Below are 17,295 nucleotides of genomic sequence, written 5' to 3' on the forward strand. Positions count from 1 at the left end.
AACACAACCATTAAGATTCCATTAAACCACAAAGATAAGTCCTCTTACCAGCAATGAATTATTTCCAGTGATAGGACTGGGGAAAGAGGTAACCTTTTCCTTGTCATCAGATGCAATCTTCTAAAAACCTCATGTAGAATAAAACATAGCTTCAAAAAATAGTAGCAGTTGAACAGTCACCCACCCACCAAGGATAATATAGGCATACATCCTACATGAGAACAGAGAGATAAAATAAATGGGAGGCCTTTAGTAAACCCCCCAAATTCACTTACTTCTAGCTCAGCAAGAACTGCAAGGCAGGGGGCAGAACAAGACGGTGCAATAGAAGACTCCACTGATTGTCACCCCATCATGAGGACGCCAAGTTAACAACTATCCACACACACAAAAAGCACCTTCATAAGAGCCAAAAATCAGGTGAGTCCTCACAGTAGCTGGTTTTAACTTCATATCACTGAAAGAGGTGCTGAAGAGGTAGGAAAAACAGTCTTAAATCATTGACATCACTCATCTCCCAAGCCCCCTCCTTCTGGCCCCCACCCTCCTCCCTGCAGCAATGGCAGCAAGGTATGGAAAGCATCTGGGTGTGCTGGGGAGAGGGAGATTGCACATTTATGAGGCACTGAACTCAGTGCTGCCCTTTTATAACAGAAAATAAAACAAAGCCAAGCTCAGCTGATGCCTGCCCACTGACGGAACATTCAGCCTTGCCAGAAGCGAATTGCCTATCTCAGTGGTCTGAACTTGAGTTCCTGCAAGCCTTGCTATCACAGGCTTAAGTGCTATGGGGCCTTAAATAAACCTGAAAGGCAGTCTAGGCTAAAAGGACTGCAACTCCTAGTCAAGTCCTAGTGCTGAACTGGGCCCAGAGACAGTGGACTGAAGGTCACATGGCAGCTAAAAGAGTGTGGGCATCATCCATTTCTTAACCCCAGGCTGCACAGCTCATGGCTCCAAAACAGACCCTTCCCCTCTCCTTGAGGAGAGGAAAGAGAAGACTGAAGAGGACTTTGTCTTGCATCTTGGATACCAGCTCAGCCACAGCAAATAAGGTACCAGTCAGAGTCATAAGGCCTCCTTTCCATGCTCTAGTTCCTGGATGACATTTCCAGACACACCCTGGGCCAGAAGGGAACCTGCCGCTCTGAAAAGAAAGACTCATCTGGAAGAAGTCCTGGAAGGATTCATCACCTGCTAACTGAAGAGCCCTTGGTCCCTAAAGAGTCAGCAGTGATACCCAAGTACTACATCAAGGGCCTTGGGTCAGACCCTGAGACTTGCTGGTTTCAGGTAAGACACAACACATTCCCAGCTGCAGTGGCAATGGGGCAAGTCTCCTTCCACTTGAGAAAAGCAGAGGAAAAAGCTAAGGGGGCTTGGTCTTTCACCTTAGGTACCTGCTTGGCCAAGGAGGGGTAGAGTACCAAGTAGGCTCTTGGTGACCCAGTTCCAGAACTTGGCTTTTGGACAGCATTTCTGGGCCTGCCCTGGACCAGAGGGGAGCCCACTGCCCTGAAAGGTGAGTCCCAGGCTAGGCAGCATTCACCACAAGCTTATTAGAGAGTCCTTAAGCCTTAAGGGAACATTAGCAGTAGACTAGCAGTACGATGCATGGGCCTGTGGTGGTGGTGGTAGCCACAGAGTAAGGCTCTTCTGCCTTTGGAAAGAGGAGGGAAGAGTGTGGGAAGGACTATGTCTTGTGGTTCAACTGCCAGATAAACTACAGTATAATAGAATACCAGACAGACTTCTAAGGTTTTTGACTGTCTTCCCTGCCCCAAACAGCACTTCTGGACATGGCTGGAGCCTGGGAGAACTCACTACCTTGAAGGGAAGGACAACATCTGATTGTCTTTGCTATCTGCAGATTGTAGAGCCCCAGGACCTTGAGCAAACATAAGCCATAGCCAGAGAGTGGTTACAGCAGGCCTTGGGTGAGACCCAGTGCTGTGATGGCTTCAGGTCTGACCCAGCACAGTCTTAGTTATGGTGGCCACAGGGATACTTGTGTCACACCACCCCCAGCTCCAGGTGGCTCAGAACAGAGAAAGAGGCTCCATTCTTTGGGGAAAAAATAAGGAAGAAACCAAGAATGTCTCTCTGGTAATCTAATAATTCTTTCAGATCTTATCCAAGACCATAAAGGCAGTACCACTACGAGTCCATAAGAACCACAGCATTACTAGGCTTGGGGTGACCCATAAAGCAGAGACAACTTAGGTAATAACACCTAAGTCATTTGGAATATCTGGAAAGCCTTCCCAAGAAGGACGGGTAAAAACAAGCCCAGACTGAGAGGACTACAGTAACGTATAAATACCTAACTCTTCAATGCCCAGACAATGAAAAGTATCTATAAGCAACAACATCATCCAGGAAAATATGATCTCACCAAATGAACTAAAGAAGGCACCAGAAACCAATCCTGGAGAAACAGATACGTGACCTTTTAGATAGAGAATTCAAAATCGCTTTGTTGAGAAAACTCAAAGAAATTCAAGATAACACAGAGAAGGAATTCAGAATTCTATCAAATAAATATAACAAAGAGATTCAAGTAATTTTTAAAAACTCAAGCAGAAATTCTGGAGCTGAATAATGCAACTGGTATACTGAAAAATGCATCAAAGTCTTTTAACAGCAGAATTGATCAAGCAGAAGAAAGAATTAGTGAGCTTCAAGACAGACTATTTGAAAATACACAGTCAGAGGAAACAAAAGAAAAAAGAATAAAAAACAATGAAGCACACCTATAAGATCTAGAAAATAGCCCCAAAAGAGCAAATGTAAGTTATTTGGCCTTAAAGAGGAGGTAGAGAAAGAGATAGGAGTAGAAAGTTTATTTAAAGGGATAACAGAGAACTTCCAAAACCTAGAAAAAGATATCAATCAAGTACAAGAAAGTTATAGAATACCAAGAAGATTTAACCTGAAGAAGACTATCTGATATGGTTTGGCTCTATGTCCCCATCCAAATTTCATCTCAAACTGTAACCCCCATGTGTCAAGGGAGTGACCTGGTGGGAGGTGATTGGATCATGAGGGTGGTTTTCCCCCTGCTGTTCTCATGATAGTGAGTTCTCATGAGATCTGATGGTTTTATGAGGGCTCTTTCCCCTTTGCATTCTCTTCTCTCTTGTCTCCTGCCATGTAAGATGTGCCTTGCTTCCCTTTCACCTTCCTCCATGATTGTAAGCTTCCTGAGGCCTCCCCGGCCATGCAGAACTACGAGTCAATTAAACCTCTTTTGTTTATAAATGACCTAGTCTTGAGTAGTATCTTTGTAGCAGTATGAAAATAGACTAATACACTACCTCAAGGAATTTAATAATCAATCTCCAGTAGGTTAAGAATAAAGAAAGTAACCTAAAATTAGCCAGAGAAAAGAAATAAATAACATATAATGGGGCTTCAATACATCTGGCAGCAGACTTTTCAGTGGAAACCTTACAAGTCACGAGAGAGTGGCATGACATATTTAAAGTGCTGAAGGAAAAAACTTTTATCCTAGAATAGTATATCCAGCAAAAATATCCTTCAAACATGAAGGAGAAATAAAGGCTTTCTCAGACAAACAAAAGCTGAGAGATTTCATCAACACCAGACCTGTCCTACAAGAAACGTTTAAAGAGAGTACTTCAATCAGAAAGTAGATCAGCTTCATCTTAAGGTCCCAAACTCACTGCTAATAGTAAGTACCCGGAAAAACACAGAATATTATAACACTGTAACTGTGATATGTAAATTACTGTTATCTTAATTAGAAAGACTAAATAATGAAACAATAGAAAATAACTACAACAACTTTTCAAGACACAGACAGCACAATAAGATATAAATAAAAACAACAAAAAGTTAAAAAGCGGGTGGATGAATTTAAGGCATTGAGTCCTTATTAGTTTTATTTTTACTTGTTTGTTTATGCCAATGGTGCTGTTATCAGCTTAAAATAATGAGTTATAAGATAATACCTGCAAGCCTCATGGTAACCTTAAATCAAAAAACATACAAGGATACATGAAAAATAAAAAGCAAGAAATTAAAACATATCACCAAAGAAAAATCACCTTCATTAAAAAAGACAAGGAAAAAAAGACCAGAAAACAAATTGTAAAATGGCAGGAGTAAATCCTTACTTGTCAATAATAGCATTGAATATAAATGGACCAACTCTCCAGTCAAAAGAAATAGAGTGGCTGAATGGATAAAAAACAAGACCCAATGATTTGTTGCCTTCAAGACACATGCTTCACCTATAAAGACGCACATAGGCTGAAAATAAAGGAATGGAAAAAGATATTTCATGACAATAGACACCAAAAAAGAGTCGGAGTTACTATATTTATATCATCCAAAATAGATTTCAAGACAAAAACTATAAGAACAGACAAAGAAGGTCACTATGTAATGATAAAGGGGTTAATTCAACAAGAGGGTATAACAATTTTAAATATATGCACCTAACACTGGAGGACCCAGATATATAAAGCAAATATTATGAGAGCTAAAGAGAGAGAGAGCCTCCAATACAGTAATAGTTGGAGACTTCTGCACCCCACTTTCAGCATTAGAAGCATCTTCCAGACAGAAAATCAGCAAAGAAACATCAGACTTAATCTCCCCTATAGGCCGAATGGACCTAATGGATATTTACAGAGCATTTCATGCAACGGCTGCAGAATATTCATTCTTTTCCTCGGCACATGAATCACTCTCAAGAACAGACCATATAGGTAACAAATCAAATCTTAAAACATTCAAAAAATTGAAATAATATCAAGCATCTTCTCTGACCACAATGGAATAAAACTAGAAATCAGTAACAAGAGTAGTTTTCAAAACTATATGAATACATGGAAATTAAATAATATTGTCCTGAATAACCAATGAGTCAATGAAGAAATTAAGAAGAAAATTTAAAAATTTCTTGCAACAAATGATAATAGAAACACAACATACCAGAACCTATGGGACACAGTGAAAGTAGTACTGAGAGGGAAGTTTATAGCTGTAAGTGCCTACAGCAAAAAAGAAGAAAAATGTTCAGGGTCCTGCCTGTAATCTCAGCACTTTAGGAGGCCAAGGTGGGTAGATCACATGAGGCCAGGAGTTCGAGATCAGCTTGGCCAACATGGTGAAACCCCATCTCTACTGAAAATACAAAAATTAACTGGGCATGGTGGTATACATCTGTAATCCCAGCTACTTGGGAGGCTGAGGCATGAGAATCACTTGAATCTGGGAGGAAGAGGTTGTAGTGAGCCAAGATGGTGCCACTGCACTCCAGCCTGGGTAACAGAGCAAGACCCTGTATCAAAAAAAAAAAAAAAGAAAAAGAAAAACACCAAATAAATAAACTTAACATGCATCTTAAAGAATTGGAAAAGGAAGAGCAAACCAAAACCCAAATTAGTCAAAGAAAATAAATAATAAAGATCAGAACAGAAATAAATGATATTGAAATAAAGAGAACAATGCAAAAGATCAAGGAACCAAAAAGTTTGTTTTTTGAAAAGATAAGCAAAATTGACAAATCATTAGCAAAACTAAGAAAAAAAAGAGAGAAGATCCAAATAAATAAATGCAGAGATTAAAAAAGGAGATGTTACAACTGATACCACAAAACTAAAGGATCATTAGTGACTACTTTCAGCAACTATATGCCAATACATTGGAAAATCTAGAGAAATGGACAAATTCCTAAACACATACAACCTACCAAGACTGACCATGAAGAAATCCAAAACCTGAGCAGACCAATAACAAGTAACGAGATCAAAGCTGTAATAAAAAGTCTCCCAGTAAAGAAAATCCCAGACCTGATTACTTCACTGCTGAATTCTACCAAACATTCAAGAATTAATAGCAATCCTACTCCAACTATTCCAAAAAAAAAAATAAAGGAAGAGGGAATACTTCCAAACTTATTATTTGAGGCCAGTATTACCTTGATATTCCAAAGCCAGGCAAAGACACATCAGAGGGAGGGAGGGAGGGAGGGAGGGAAGGAAGGAGGGAAGGAAGGAGGGAAGGAAGGAGGGAAGGAAGGAGGGAGGGAAGGAAGGAAAGAAGGAAGGACTACAAGCCAATCTCTGATGAATATTGATGCAAAAATCCTCAATAAAATACTAGCAAGCCAAGTACAACAATATATTAAAAAGATCATTCATCATGACCAAGTGGAATATATCTTTGGGATGCCAGGATGCTTCAACAAATGCAAATTAATCAATGTGATGTGTAATATCAACAGAATGAAGGATAAAAACCATATGATTATTTCAATGGATGCTGAAAAAGCATTTGATAAAATTAACATCCCTTCATGATAAAAACCCTCAAAAAACTGGGGTAGAAGGAACATACCTCAACATAATTAAAGCCATGTACAACAGACTCATGGCTAGTACCATACATAATGGGGAAAAACAGAAAGCCTTTCCTCTGAGATCTGAAGCATGACAAGGATGCCCACTTTCATCACTGTTACTCAACATAGTACTGGAAATTCTAGTTAGAACAATCAGACAAGAAAGAAATAAAGGGCATTCAAATGGGAAAGGAAGAAGCCAAATTATCTTTGTTTGTTGATTATGTGATCTTATATTTGTAAAAAACTAAAGACTCCACCAAAAAAACTATTAGAACTGATAAACAAATTCAGTAAAGTTGCAGGATACAAAATAAACATACAAAATCAGTAGCATTTCTGTATACCAAGAGTGAACAATCTGAAAAAGAAATTTTTAAAAATCCCATTTATAATAGCAACAAATAACATTAAATACCTAGGACTTAAAAAGTGAAACATCTCTAGAATGAAAACTATAGAACACTGATGAAAGAAGTTGAAGAGGACAAAAAAAAAAGGAAAGATATTTCATGTTCATAGATTGGAAGAATCAATATTATTAAAATGTCCACACTACCCATAGCATCTACAGGTCAATGCAATCCCTATCAAAATACTAATGGCATTCTTCACATAAGCAGAAAAAAAATCCTAAAATTTATATGTAACCACAAAAGACCCAGAATGGCCAAAACTATTATAAGCAAAAAGAACAAAACTGGAGGAACAACATTATCTGACTTTAAATTATACTACAGACCTATAGTAACCAAAAGGTTATGGTCCTAGCATAAAAATAGACATGTAGACCAGTGGAACAGAATAGAAAACCCAGAAATAAATCCAAAGATGTACAGCAAACTCTTTTTTGTTTGTTTGTTTGGTTTTTGAGACAAGAGTTTCACTCTTGTTGCTCAGGCTGGAGTGCAATGGCGCAATCTTGGCTCATAGCAACGTCCACCTCCCGGGTTCAAGCAATTCTCCTGCCTCACCCTTCCCGAGTAGCTGGGATTACAGGCATGCACCACCATGCCTCGCTAATTTTTTTGTATTTTTAGTAGAGATAGGGTTTCTCCATGTTGGTCAAGCTGTTCTCCAACTCCCGACCTCAGGTGATACACCCACCTTGGGCTCCCAAAGTGCTGGGATTACAGGCATGAGCCACTGTGCCCAGCTGCAAACTCATTTGTGACAAAGGTTCCAATAACATAGACTGAGGAAAAGACATAAATGATGCTGGGAAAGTTGGATATCCAAATGCAAAAGAACGAAACTAGATCCCTATCTCTCAACATACACAAAAATGGAATCAAAATGGATTAAAGACTTAAATCTAAACCTCATACTATGAAACTGCTAAAATAAAACATTGGGGGAAACTCTCCAGAGCATTGATCTGGGCAAAAATTTCTTGAGTGATACCCCACAAGCATAGGCAGCCAAAGCAAATATGGCCATATGGGAACACATCAAATCAAAAAGCTTCTGCACGGCAAAGGAAACAATTAACAAAGTGACAGGACAACCCACAGAATGGGAGATGATATTTGCAAACTACCCATCTGACAAGGGATTAATAACTAGATTTTATAAGAAGTTCAAACAACTCTATAGGGGAAAAAAATCTAATAATCTGATTTTTAAATGGGCAAAAGATCTGAATAGACATTTCTCAATAAAAAAGAGCATACCAATGGCAAAGAAGTATATGAAAAGATGCTCAACATTCTTGATCATTAGACAAATGCAAATCAAAACTACAATGAGATATCATCTCACTCCAGTTAAAATGGCTTATATCCAAAAGTCAGGCAATAACAAATGCTGACAAGGATATGAAGAAAAGGGAAGCCTTGTACATTATTAGATGGGAATATAAATTAGTACAACCACTATGGGGAATGGTTTGGAAGTTTCTCAAAAAACTAACATTAGAGCTACTATACAATCCAGCAATCCCACTCCTAGGCATATGCCCAAAAGGAAGGAAATCACTATATTGAAGAGATACCTGCACTCCTGTGTTTGTTGGAGCCCTCTTCACAACAGCCAAAATTTGGAAGCAACTTAAGTGTCCATCAATAGATGAGTGGATAAAGAAAATTCGGTACTTATATACAACGGAGTACTAGTTAGCCATAAAACAAATGAGATCCTGTCATTTTCAAGAACTTGGATGGAACTGGATGGAAATCATTATGCTAAATGAAGTAAGCCAGGCACAGAAAGACAAGCATTGCATGTTCTCACTTATTTGTAATATCTAAAAATCAAAAGAATTGAACTCATAGGGGTAAAGAGTAGAAGGATGGTTCCCAGAGGCTGAGAAGGGTAGTTGGAGGGTCAGGGGAAGGTACAGATGCTTAATGAGTACCAAAAAAAAATGGCAGAAAGAATGAGTAAGACCTAGTATTTGCTAACACAACAGGATGACTATAGTCAAATATAATTTAATTGTCTATTTAACAATAACTCAAAGAGTATAATTGAACTATTTGTAACACAAAGGATAAATGCTTGAGGTGATGGATACCCCATTTAGCCATATGTGGTTATTGTGCATTGCATGCCTGTATCAAAATGTCTCACATACCCCATAAATATATCCACCTACTATGTACCCAGAAAAATTAAAACTGAAAGATTTTTTAAAAGTACTGTAAGGCAAAAACTTTATTAAAGAACTTAAACAAAAAACAGGAAATAAATGAATTAAATTCTCTTTCTTATTTTATCATCCTTTCATTTCTTTCCACAAGTAATCATGTAATGTCATACCACATCCATAATTCCTTCTTGGCCTCCAAAATAAAATTTAGTACTGGGGAGCTCTTCCGCTGCTCTATTGGGGCAGCTGGTGTGATAGGAATGGTTACAGGTGTGATGAGGGATGACCAAAGGCCCAGGAAGTTTACCTCATTCTTCCAATAACCTTGTCTCTTTATCACAAACTGCTATAAAAATATGCACACTTTGTCTGGGTGCTAAGAGTTTGGGAACACTGGTCCATAGATATCACTGTTGATTTGTTCACTAGACTAGAAATCCCATGATGAGAGGGATCATGTGTTGTCTGCTTGTTTATCAGTTTCCAGAGTGCCTAGCATGAGAGCTGGAGACTCAATAAATAGTATTTCAACTAATTCCTTAACTTAATGACAACATCAATATAGGAATTATAGCCAATTCCTGACAGGCAGTCATGAAAATATCAAAGTGATCATTTTCATTGCTTCTAAGCAGTGAAACATATTGTTTGCTTTCAGAAAATGAATTTTAACAGGAAAACAGCTAACAAATGGCCTTTCTGGGGCACTAAAGGATATAGATTATGTCCTGAAAAAAATGCATGGTTCAAAACTACCAGTTTAGTGTGTTTTTAAGAGTACAGTTGAGACCATCAAAATTATGATACATTGATCATTCATATTCCCATCTTTGTCTTTTTTTTCCTACAATCTGGAAACAGAATTAGTAAACACCCTATGAAACTCTTTGATGCTTTATAAATGATGTTGTAGATGAAGACTGTACAGCATGTGAAACTATTTTAAGAATGTGTTAAAAGTGTGACCTCAATAAGTAGTCAAACTGAACGGAGACTACACTGTTCACATAGTTTTATAATGTAGGTAAATTCACATATGTAATTGAGAATATACACCCACGTGTGTGTGTGTATGTATCACAATGTTAGCAGGGTTTATCTCTACTTGATATTATTACCGATGACTTATTTTCTTTTCTTCTGTGTATTTTCCAAATTTCTCACATTGAAATACACATTAGATATTCAATTAGATTACAATTACTTAAAAATAAAAATGAGGCTGATACCAGGAATTATTTGAAAGAGTGTAAGCATGTCTACATTTGATATCATTTTGGTTATCGCCAAGTGAGGTCCAAAGCCTGTTGTTGCATTTGGGTGGTTTGAGGATCAGCACTGGGAATGTGAAATTGTCTCTTTCCAGGCGTGGATTACAATAATGGGCTCATGCATGCCTCCTAGTTGATACCATCTTTTCCCAGGCCCAGTTCAATTAACATATACGATACAAATGGATACACCTCTCGTATCACATACAAGATGTAAGAACTGTTTGTCAGGTGATAACACAAAGGAAACCATAAACACACAGCTTTGAAAGTACAGATTTCGATGGCACAATGAAATTGGAAGTTCTGGGGGCAGATGGTTCTTTGTTGCAGGCCAAGTGAAAGGGTGTAGACTTGGTTCACACAGAGGCAACTCTTACTGTTTCTGGAAACCCTTCTACGATAAAGGGGTGTTAAATTGCTCCTGAGATACTAAGCTGAGAAGCAAAGATTTCAGGCTGTATAAAGTTACCAGATATTTGGCACCCATTTAAGCTAAGCCATTCATGGCAGTGAATTCTATGCAAATCATTAACCAACAGCAAACATGGACATCGCTCTAAAGAAAAAGTCAACAGGCTTGTTGTGTAACCTTTGGCAAGTCCTTAGTCTCCGGGAACCTCTATTTCTTTAGCTGAAAAATGGGGATGATAATGCTTCTGGGAAACAGGGCATCTGCAGAGTGAGATGATGCTTCTGAAAGTGCTCTGAGAAACTATAAAGTCTGGGAAAATATAAAATTCCCTGCTGTTGCTGTTATGACTAGTATGACTGTTGGTATCATCGTTTTCTGAATCTGCAGAGAAATTTTTAGGCCAGCAGTTTTCAGAATATATAATATTTTCATCATTAGAGAGATAGGTTTTCCTCTGTTGAGTCTGTGAGTTGTTCCATATGCAAATCACACAAAAATATGCATCTTGTAAAACAATACAGTTCCATTCCCTGTTATAATCTAGCCTTTAAATTAGGCTTTAAAAAATCCTGGTATTTGATTAAGAGGATGGACTCATCACTATTTATATTGTTGCTCTCCTCTTTAAAATGATGAAGGGAAATAAAATGAGCATAAACCCACAGTCATGACAAGGAGGCAGTCAGCAGCTCAAGAGATTCCAGCAAATTTCCATGAGGTATAAATCAGACGATGTAGTGGTGACCAATGAAGACGCCCAGGGAAGTGTGGCAGGGAAGAGGCCCAGGCAATGGTGGCCAAAAGAGATGGGAGGAACTGAGCACAAGCAAGAGCTCCGTGTTCACAGAACTCCGGAAAGACTTGGGACTGGGCAAGATTATGTCCAGAAAGAGAGTGAAGTATGCACCTGAAAGAAGGAGATTAATTGAAAGGTTGTGGCCGGGTGCGGTGGCTCACGCCTGTAATCCCAGCACTTTGGGAGGCCGAGGCAGGTGGATCACGAGGTCAGGAGATTGAGACCATCCTGGCTAACATGGTGAAACCCCATCTCTATTTAAAAAAAAAAATACAAAACATTAGCTGGGTGTAGTGGTGGGCACCTGTAGTCCCACCTACTCGGGAGGCTGAGGCAGGAGAATCACTTGAATCTGGGAGGCGGAGGTTGCAGTGAGCCGAGATCGCACCACTGCACTCTAGCCTGGGTGACAGAGCAAGACTCCATCTCAAAAAAAACAAAAAAAAACAAAAAAAAGAGTGTGTGGAAGCACTGGCTCCCATCTCCACCTTTAACTACAGATTTCAACTACAGAATACCCTACAGCTAGTCTTTACCTGACAAGACCAAAATATAAAAGCCAAACCAAAATCCAATCAAACAAAGAGCGGAGTGTTCTTTGTCAAATACATACAATGAACTCTCTGAAGAAAATAAGGACAGCTGATGTGGATGTTGACATCCTAGAGCGAAAATGTAGAAATCTTGGCATTTGGGGGGAGTCAAGCATAATGGTTCACCATAATGCCACCTGTTCACCATCAAGCAAAGCCTGCCATCCACATGTACATAATTGCCCATCTGCTTTAGCATCAACTCATTCTTGAGTATAAACAGACCACCGAGGACTTCCTGACATTGAAGGAAAGTCTCAAACACAAAAGAAACATAAACAAAACAAAACAAAAAAAAATATGGCTTTGGGAAAACCATGAGTTTAGGAACAGGAAATAACATATAAACAAAAGAAAGATTCCAGACTACATTTTATCCATAAAACAAGAAAGGGGTACTGTAGCAATGGAACAGTCAGAGAATAAGAGAAAACTCTTAGAAATTGCATCTACTATTACCAAAATAAAAAATGTAATATTGAGGCTAGATGTTAAATTTGAGAGTATCATCCAGCAAGTAAAACAAAAAGTTCAGAAAAAGATGAAGGGAAAAACAAGCAACAGAGAAAATATGCCAAAAGTCACAGAGAAAGAGAACAGGGATGAGAGGAAAAGCAGGGGATGAAAATAAAGAATAATTAAAGTTTCTATTAGAAAGGAAAATCATAGCACCTCAAGTTTTTGTGTTTTGTTTTGCTTTGTTTTGTTTTGTTTTGTTTTGAGATAGGGTCTTGCTTTGTTGCCCAGGCTGGAGTGCAGTGGCATGATGATGGCTCACCATGGTCTCAACTTCCTGGGCTCAAGTGATCCGCTGGGACCACAGGTACCCACCACCACACCGGGCTAATTTTTAAATTTTTTTGTAGAAACAGGGTCTCACTACATTGGCCAGGCTGATCTCAAACTCCTGGGCTCAAGTGATCCTCCTGCCTCTGCCTCCTAAAGTGCTGGGATTACAGGACTAAGCCACCACACCTGGCGCTTATGTTTAAAGAGACTGTTACAATAAATAGCAATAACAGTAGTCACAGCTAAAGGTCACTGAAAACCTCTTATGTGCCAGGCACCACTTTAGAAAGGTTTGTATGTAGCGACCTTTTGGTTTTTTTTTGAGATGGAGTCTCGCCCTGTCGCCAGGCTGGAGTGCAGTGGCGCAATCTTAGCTCACTGCAACCTCCGCCTCCCAGGTTCAAGTGATTCTCCTGCCTCAGCCTCCCGAGTAGCTGGGACTACAGGTGTGTGCCACCGTGCCCAGCTAATTTTTGTATTTTTTTTTTTTTTTTTTAGGAGAGACGGTTTCACCAGGTTGGCTAGGATGGTCTTGATCTCTTGACTTCGTGATCCACCAGCCTCGGCCTCCCAAAGTGCTGCGATTACAGGCGTGAGCCACTGCGCCCAGCCCTGTAGTGACTTTCTTTTTCCTTTTCTTTTTCTTTCTCTTTTTTTTGAGACAGAGTCTCGCTCTGTCGCCCAGGCTAGAATGCAGTGGTGCGATCTCGGCTCACTGCAAGCTCCGCCTCCCCGGTTCATGCCATTCTCCAGCCTCAGCCTCCCGAGTAGCTGGGACTACAGGCACCTGCCACTGTAGTGACTTTGTAATCCTCCCAATAAATCTAAGAGGTAGCTGCTATTATCAACACTGTTTTATTAATTTTATTAATATAGCTGAGAAAATGGAGACACTGTTACTGGTTAAAACACTTAACCCAAGCTAGTAAATGAGACAGCTAGGGTTTAAACTCAGCCAGGCAGGGTCCATGGCCTGCATTCTTCAGCATTATACAGTTGACCCTTGAACAACACGAGGGTTAGCAGCACAAAACCCCTTTGCAGTCGAAAATCTGAATTGTTTCAAATACACGGAAACTTAGCTACTAATAACTTACTGTTGACCAGAAGCCTTAATGGTAACATAAATACCTATTAACACATATTTTGTGTTATATATATTGTGTATTGTATCCTTTACAATAAAGTAAGCTGAAGAAAAGAAAGTCTTATTAAGAAAATCATAAGGAAAAGAAAATGTATTTGCTATCCATTAAGTGGAAATGAGTCATCATCAAGGTCTTTATACGTGCTGTCTTCACACTGAGTAGGCTGAGAATGAGAAGAAAGGGGAGAGGTTGGTCTTACTGCCTTGGGGGTGACAAAAGTGGAAGAAATGGACCCACGCAGTTCCAACCTGTGTTGTTCAAGGATCAACCGTACCTCCTATAACATCCTCACTTTGGCAAACTCTTCTAAAATTGAAGATGACTGAGGATAAGAAAAATATCCTAAAATGTTCCAAAGAAAAAAATGAAACGTTACCAAAAAAGCAGCAAATTTAACTGTCATCAAGTCACTCCCAGTATTTTTTCTTTTTTTTTTTTTTTTTGAGACGGTCAAATGAGTTTTGACCTAGAATTTCATTCCCAGCCAAACCGTCAATCAATTCTGAGGATAAAATAAAGGTCTTTTTGTACCTTCGAGGATTAAGAAAGTTTACCGCCACATCTATCTTCCTTCCTTCCTTCCTTCCTTCCCCTTCCTTCCCCTCCCTTCCTCCCTTCCTTTCTTCTTTCCTTCCTTTTTTCTTTTCTTCCTTTCTTTCTTTCGACGGAGTTTCACTCTTGTTGCCCAGACTGGAGTGCAATGGCGTGATCTTGGCCCACTGCAACTTCCGCCTCCCAGGTTCAAGCGATTCTCCTGCCTCAGCCTCCCGAGTAGCTGGGATTATAGGTGCCCACCATCATGCCCAGCTACTTTTTTGTATTTTTAGTAAAGATAGGGTTTCACCATGTTGGCCAAACTGGTCTCGAACTTCTGACCTCGGGCGATCCACCTGCCTCAGCCTCGCAAAGTGCTGGGATTACAGTCATGAGCCACCGTGCCCAGCCCCCCATCTTCTTTCTTTAAAAGTTATTTATGGAATCATCCAGTAAATAAGGAGGAAAATTAGAAAAAAAAAGAAAAAAGAAAAAAAAAAAAAACCATGCATGAGATTCAGGAAACAGTGACTACACCAAGGACAGTATTAAATAGAAGTCATGACTGTTCAGGTAACCCAGGGACATCACTCAACTCAGGGTAGAGCACAGGGAACAAGAAGACAGAGATCCTCAGAACAAGGTCTCCAAACATAAAGGAGAATCAAGTGATATGACAGTTTGAGAAAAAATATTAGAATAACATAAATTCAGATAATGAAAAAAAGGAAATATAAATCATTTTTCATGTAAATCATGTCATAATGTGCAAGACAGGAAGTATAATCATGGGTCCATTGTTAATCAAGTATATACTGTCTTGGCCAGGCACAGTGGCTCACTGGCACTTTGGGAGGCTGAGGCAGGCAGATCACCTGAGGTCAGGAGATTGAGACCAGCCTAGCCAACATGGCAAAACACTGTCTCTACTAAAAATACAAAAATTAGCCTGGTGTGGTAGCGCACTCCTGTAATCCCAGCTACTTGGGAGAGTCACTTGAATCCAGGAGACAGAGGTTGCAATGAGCCAAGATCATACCACTGCCCTCCAGCCTGGATGACAGAACAAAACTCTGTCTCAAAAAAAGAAACAAAAAAAAAAGGTATACTGTCTTATAAAGCGAAGCTACATGCTAAGCAAAGTTAATTATGTTTATAGGCAAATATTTTTTATGGGAAAAGTAAAAATAAAGTCAAAGAATAGGGTGCTTGTGTGTGTGTGTGTGTCTTTTTTTTTCAGAGACATGGTCTTTTTCTGTCACCCAGGCTGGAGTGCAGGAGCATGATCATAGCTCACTGCAGCTTTGAACTCCTTGACTCAAGTGATCCTCCCACCTCAGCCTCCGGAGAGCTGGAACTACAGGAACATGCCACCATGCCTGGCTAATTTTTAAATTTATTTTGTAAAGAGGGGGTCTTATTATGTTGCCCAGGCTGGTCTCAAGCTCCTGGGCTCAAGTGACTCTCCCACCTTGGGCTCCCAAAGTAATGGGATTACAGATGCCAGCCACTGTACCCAGCCAAGACTATTGTAAGGGAAGAGAACATTGAAGTTGGGAGAGTACTAAGTGATGAAGGGAAGGAGGGTAGAGGTACTAAGAATCTTATCCTAGAAGAGCTGTGGTCTGAAAATTGATTAAACAATGAAATAAAGACATTACATGAAGGTAATTTCTATGGTTTGGATATTTGTTCCCTCCAATCCTCATGTTGAAATTTGATCCCCAGCATAGCAATGTTGGAGGTGGAGTCTGATGGAAAGCTACTGGGTCACGCCAGTGAATCCTTTCCTGAGGGGTGAGTGTGTTCTCACTGTATTAGTTCCTATAAGAGCGCTGGTTGTTAAAATGAGTGTGGAACTTCCCCCACTTGCTTCCTTTTGTGCCATGTGATCTCTGCACTGGGCTCTCCTTCCACTTTCTGATGTGAGTTAAAGCAGAGTGAGGCCCTCACCAGATGCAGATGCTCCATCTTGAAATTTTCAGCAACCAGAATCATGAGCCAAGTAACCTCTTTTCTTTATAAACTACCTGGTCTCAGGTATTTTGTTATAGCAACACAAAATGGACTAAGACAAGGCTGGGTGCAGTAGCTCATGCCTGTAATCCCAGCACTTTGGGAGGATCACTTGAGCCCAGGAGTTCAAGACCAGCCTGGGAAACATAGCGAGATGCCAACTCCACAAAAAAATAAAAATAATACAATAAACTAAGACAGTAACTAAGAGGGAAACTAAAAATGACGTAACTGTTATATCCCTATATCCAGAGTCTCAAAATAAAAGTTACATCCCAGGTACCTTTCCCTAGGAAAGTTCTAGAAGATGTGGTCCACCAAAGTCAGGGAATAAACAAGACAAGACGAACACATGCTATCCTGGAAACAAGGGATCTAACGCCGAGCAAAAAGATGAAGGAATTCCTGGAATGACACTGGAGAAAAACCCCAGGACAGTGGTTAAGAAGCAGAGATAGAGAACTGCTTATCCAAGTTGAGGAGGAGGAGGAAGGAGTTCTGCATTTAAGAAGGGAAAGTAAAAACAAGAGATTCCCTGATGTGCTCAAACAAATCTGGAGCAGATTTATAATTACAGATGAGAGTTTGGGAATGAATTGCTGATAGATTAATAGAAAACTAGTTGGCCAGGCGTGGTGACTCACACCCATAATCCTAGCACTTTGGGAGGCTGAGACAGGAGGATCACTTGAGCCCAGGAGTTTGGTACCAGCCTGGCCAACATGGTAAGACTCCATCTCTGCACAAAACTTAACTTAAACAACAGCCAG

General features: G+C 39.7%; 1 protein-coding gene across 3 annotated transcripts in view; it reads right to left on the reverse strand.

Annotated features, from left to right (window-relative positions):
* LOC105473204 (kazrin, periplakin interacting protein) overlaps window positions 1-17,295 on the reverse strand; it is a 1,227,585-nt gene that overhangs the window by 965,649 nt on the left and 244,641 nt on the right. The gene's annotated exons all lie outside the window — the stretch shown is intronic.

This window comes from Macaca nemestrina, chromosome 1, assembly GCF_043159975.1.
Source record: "Macaca nemestrina isolate mMacNem1 chromosome 1, mMacNem.hap1, whole genome shotgun sequence".
Lineage (NCBI taxonomy): Eukaryota > Metazoa > Chordata > Mammalia > Primates > Cercopithecidae > Macaca > Macaca nemestrina.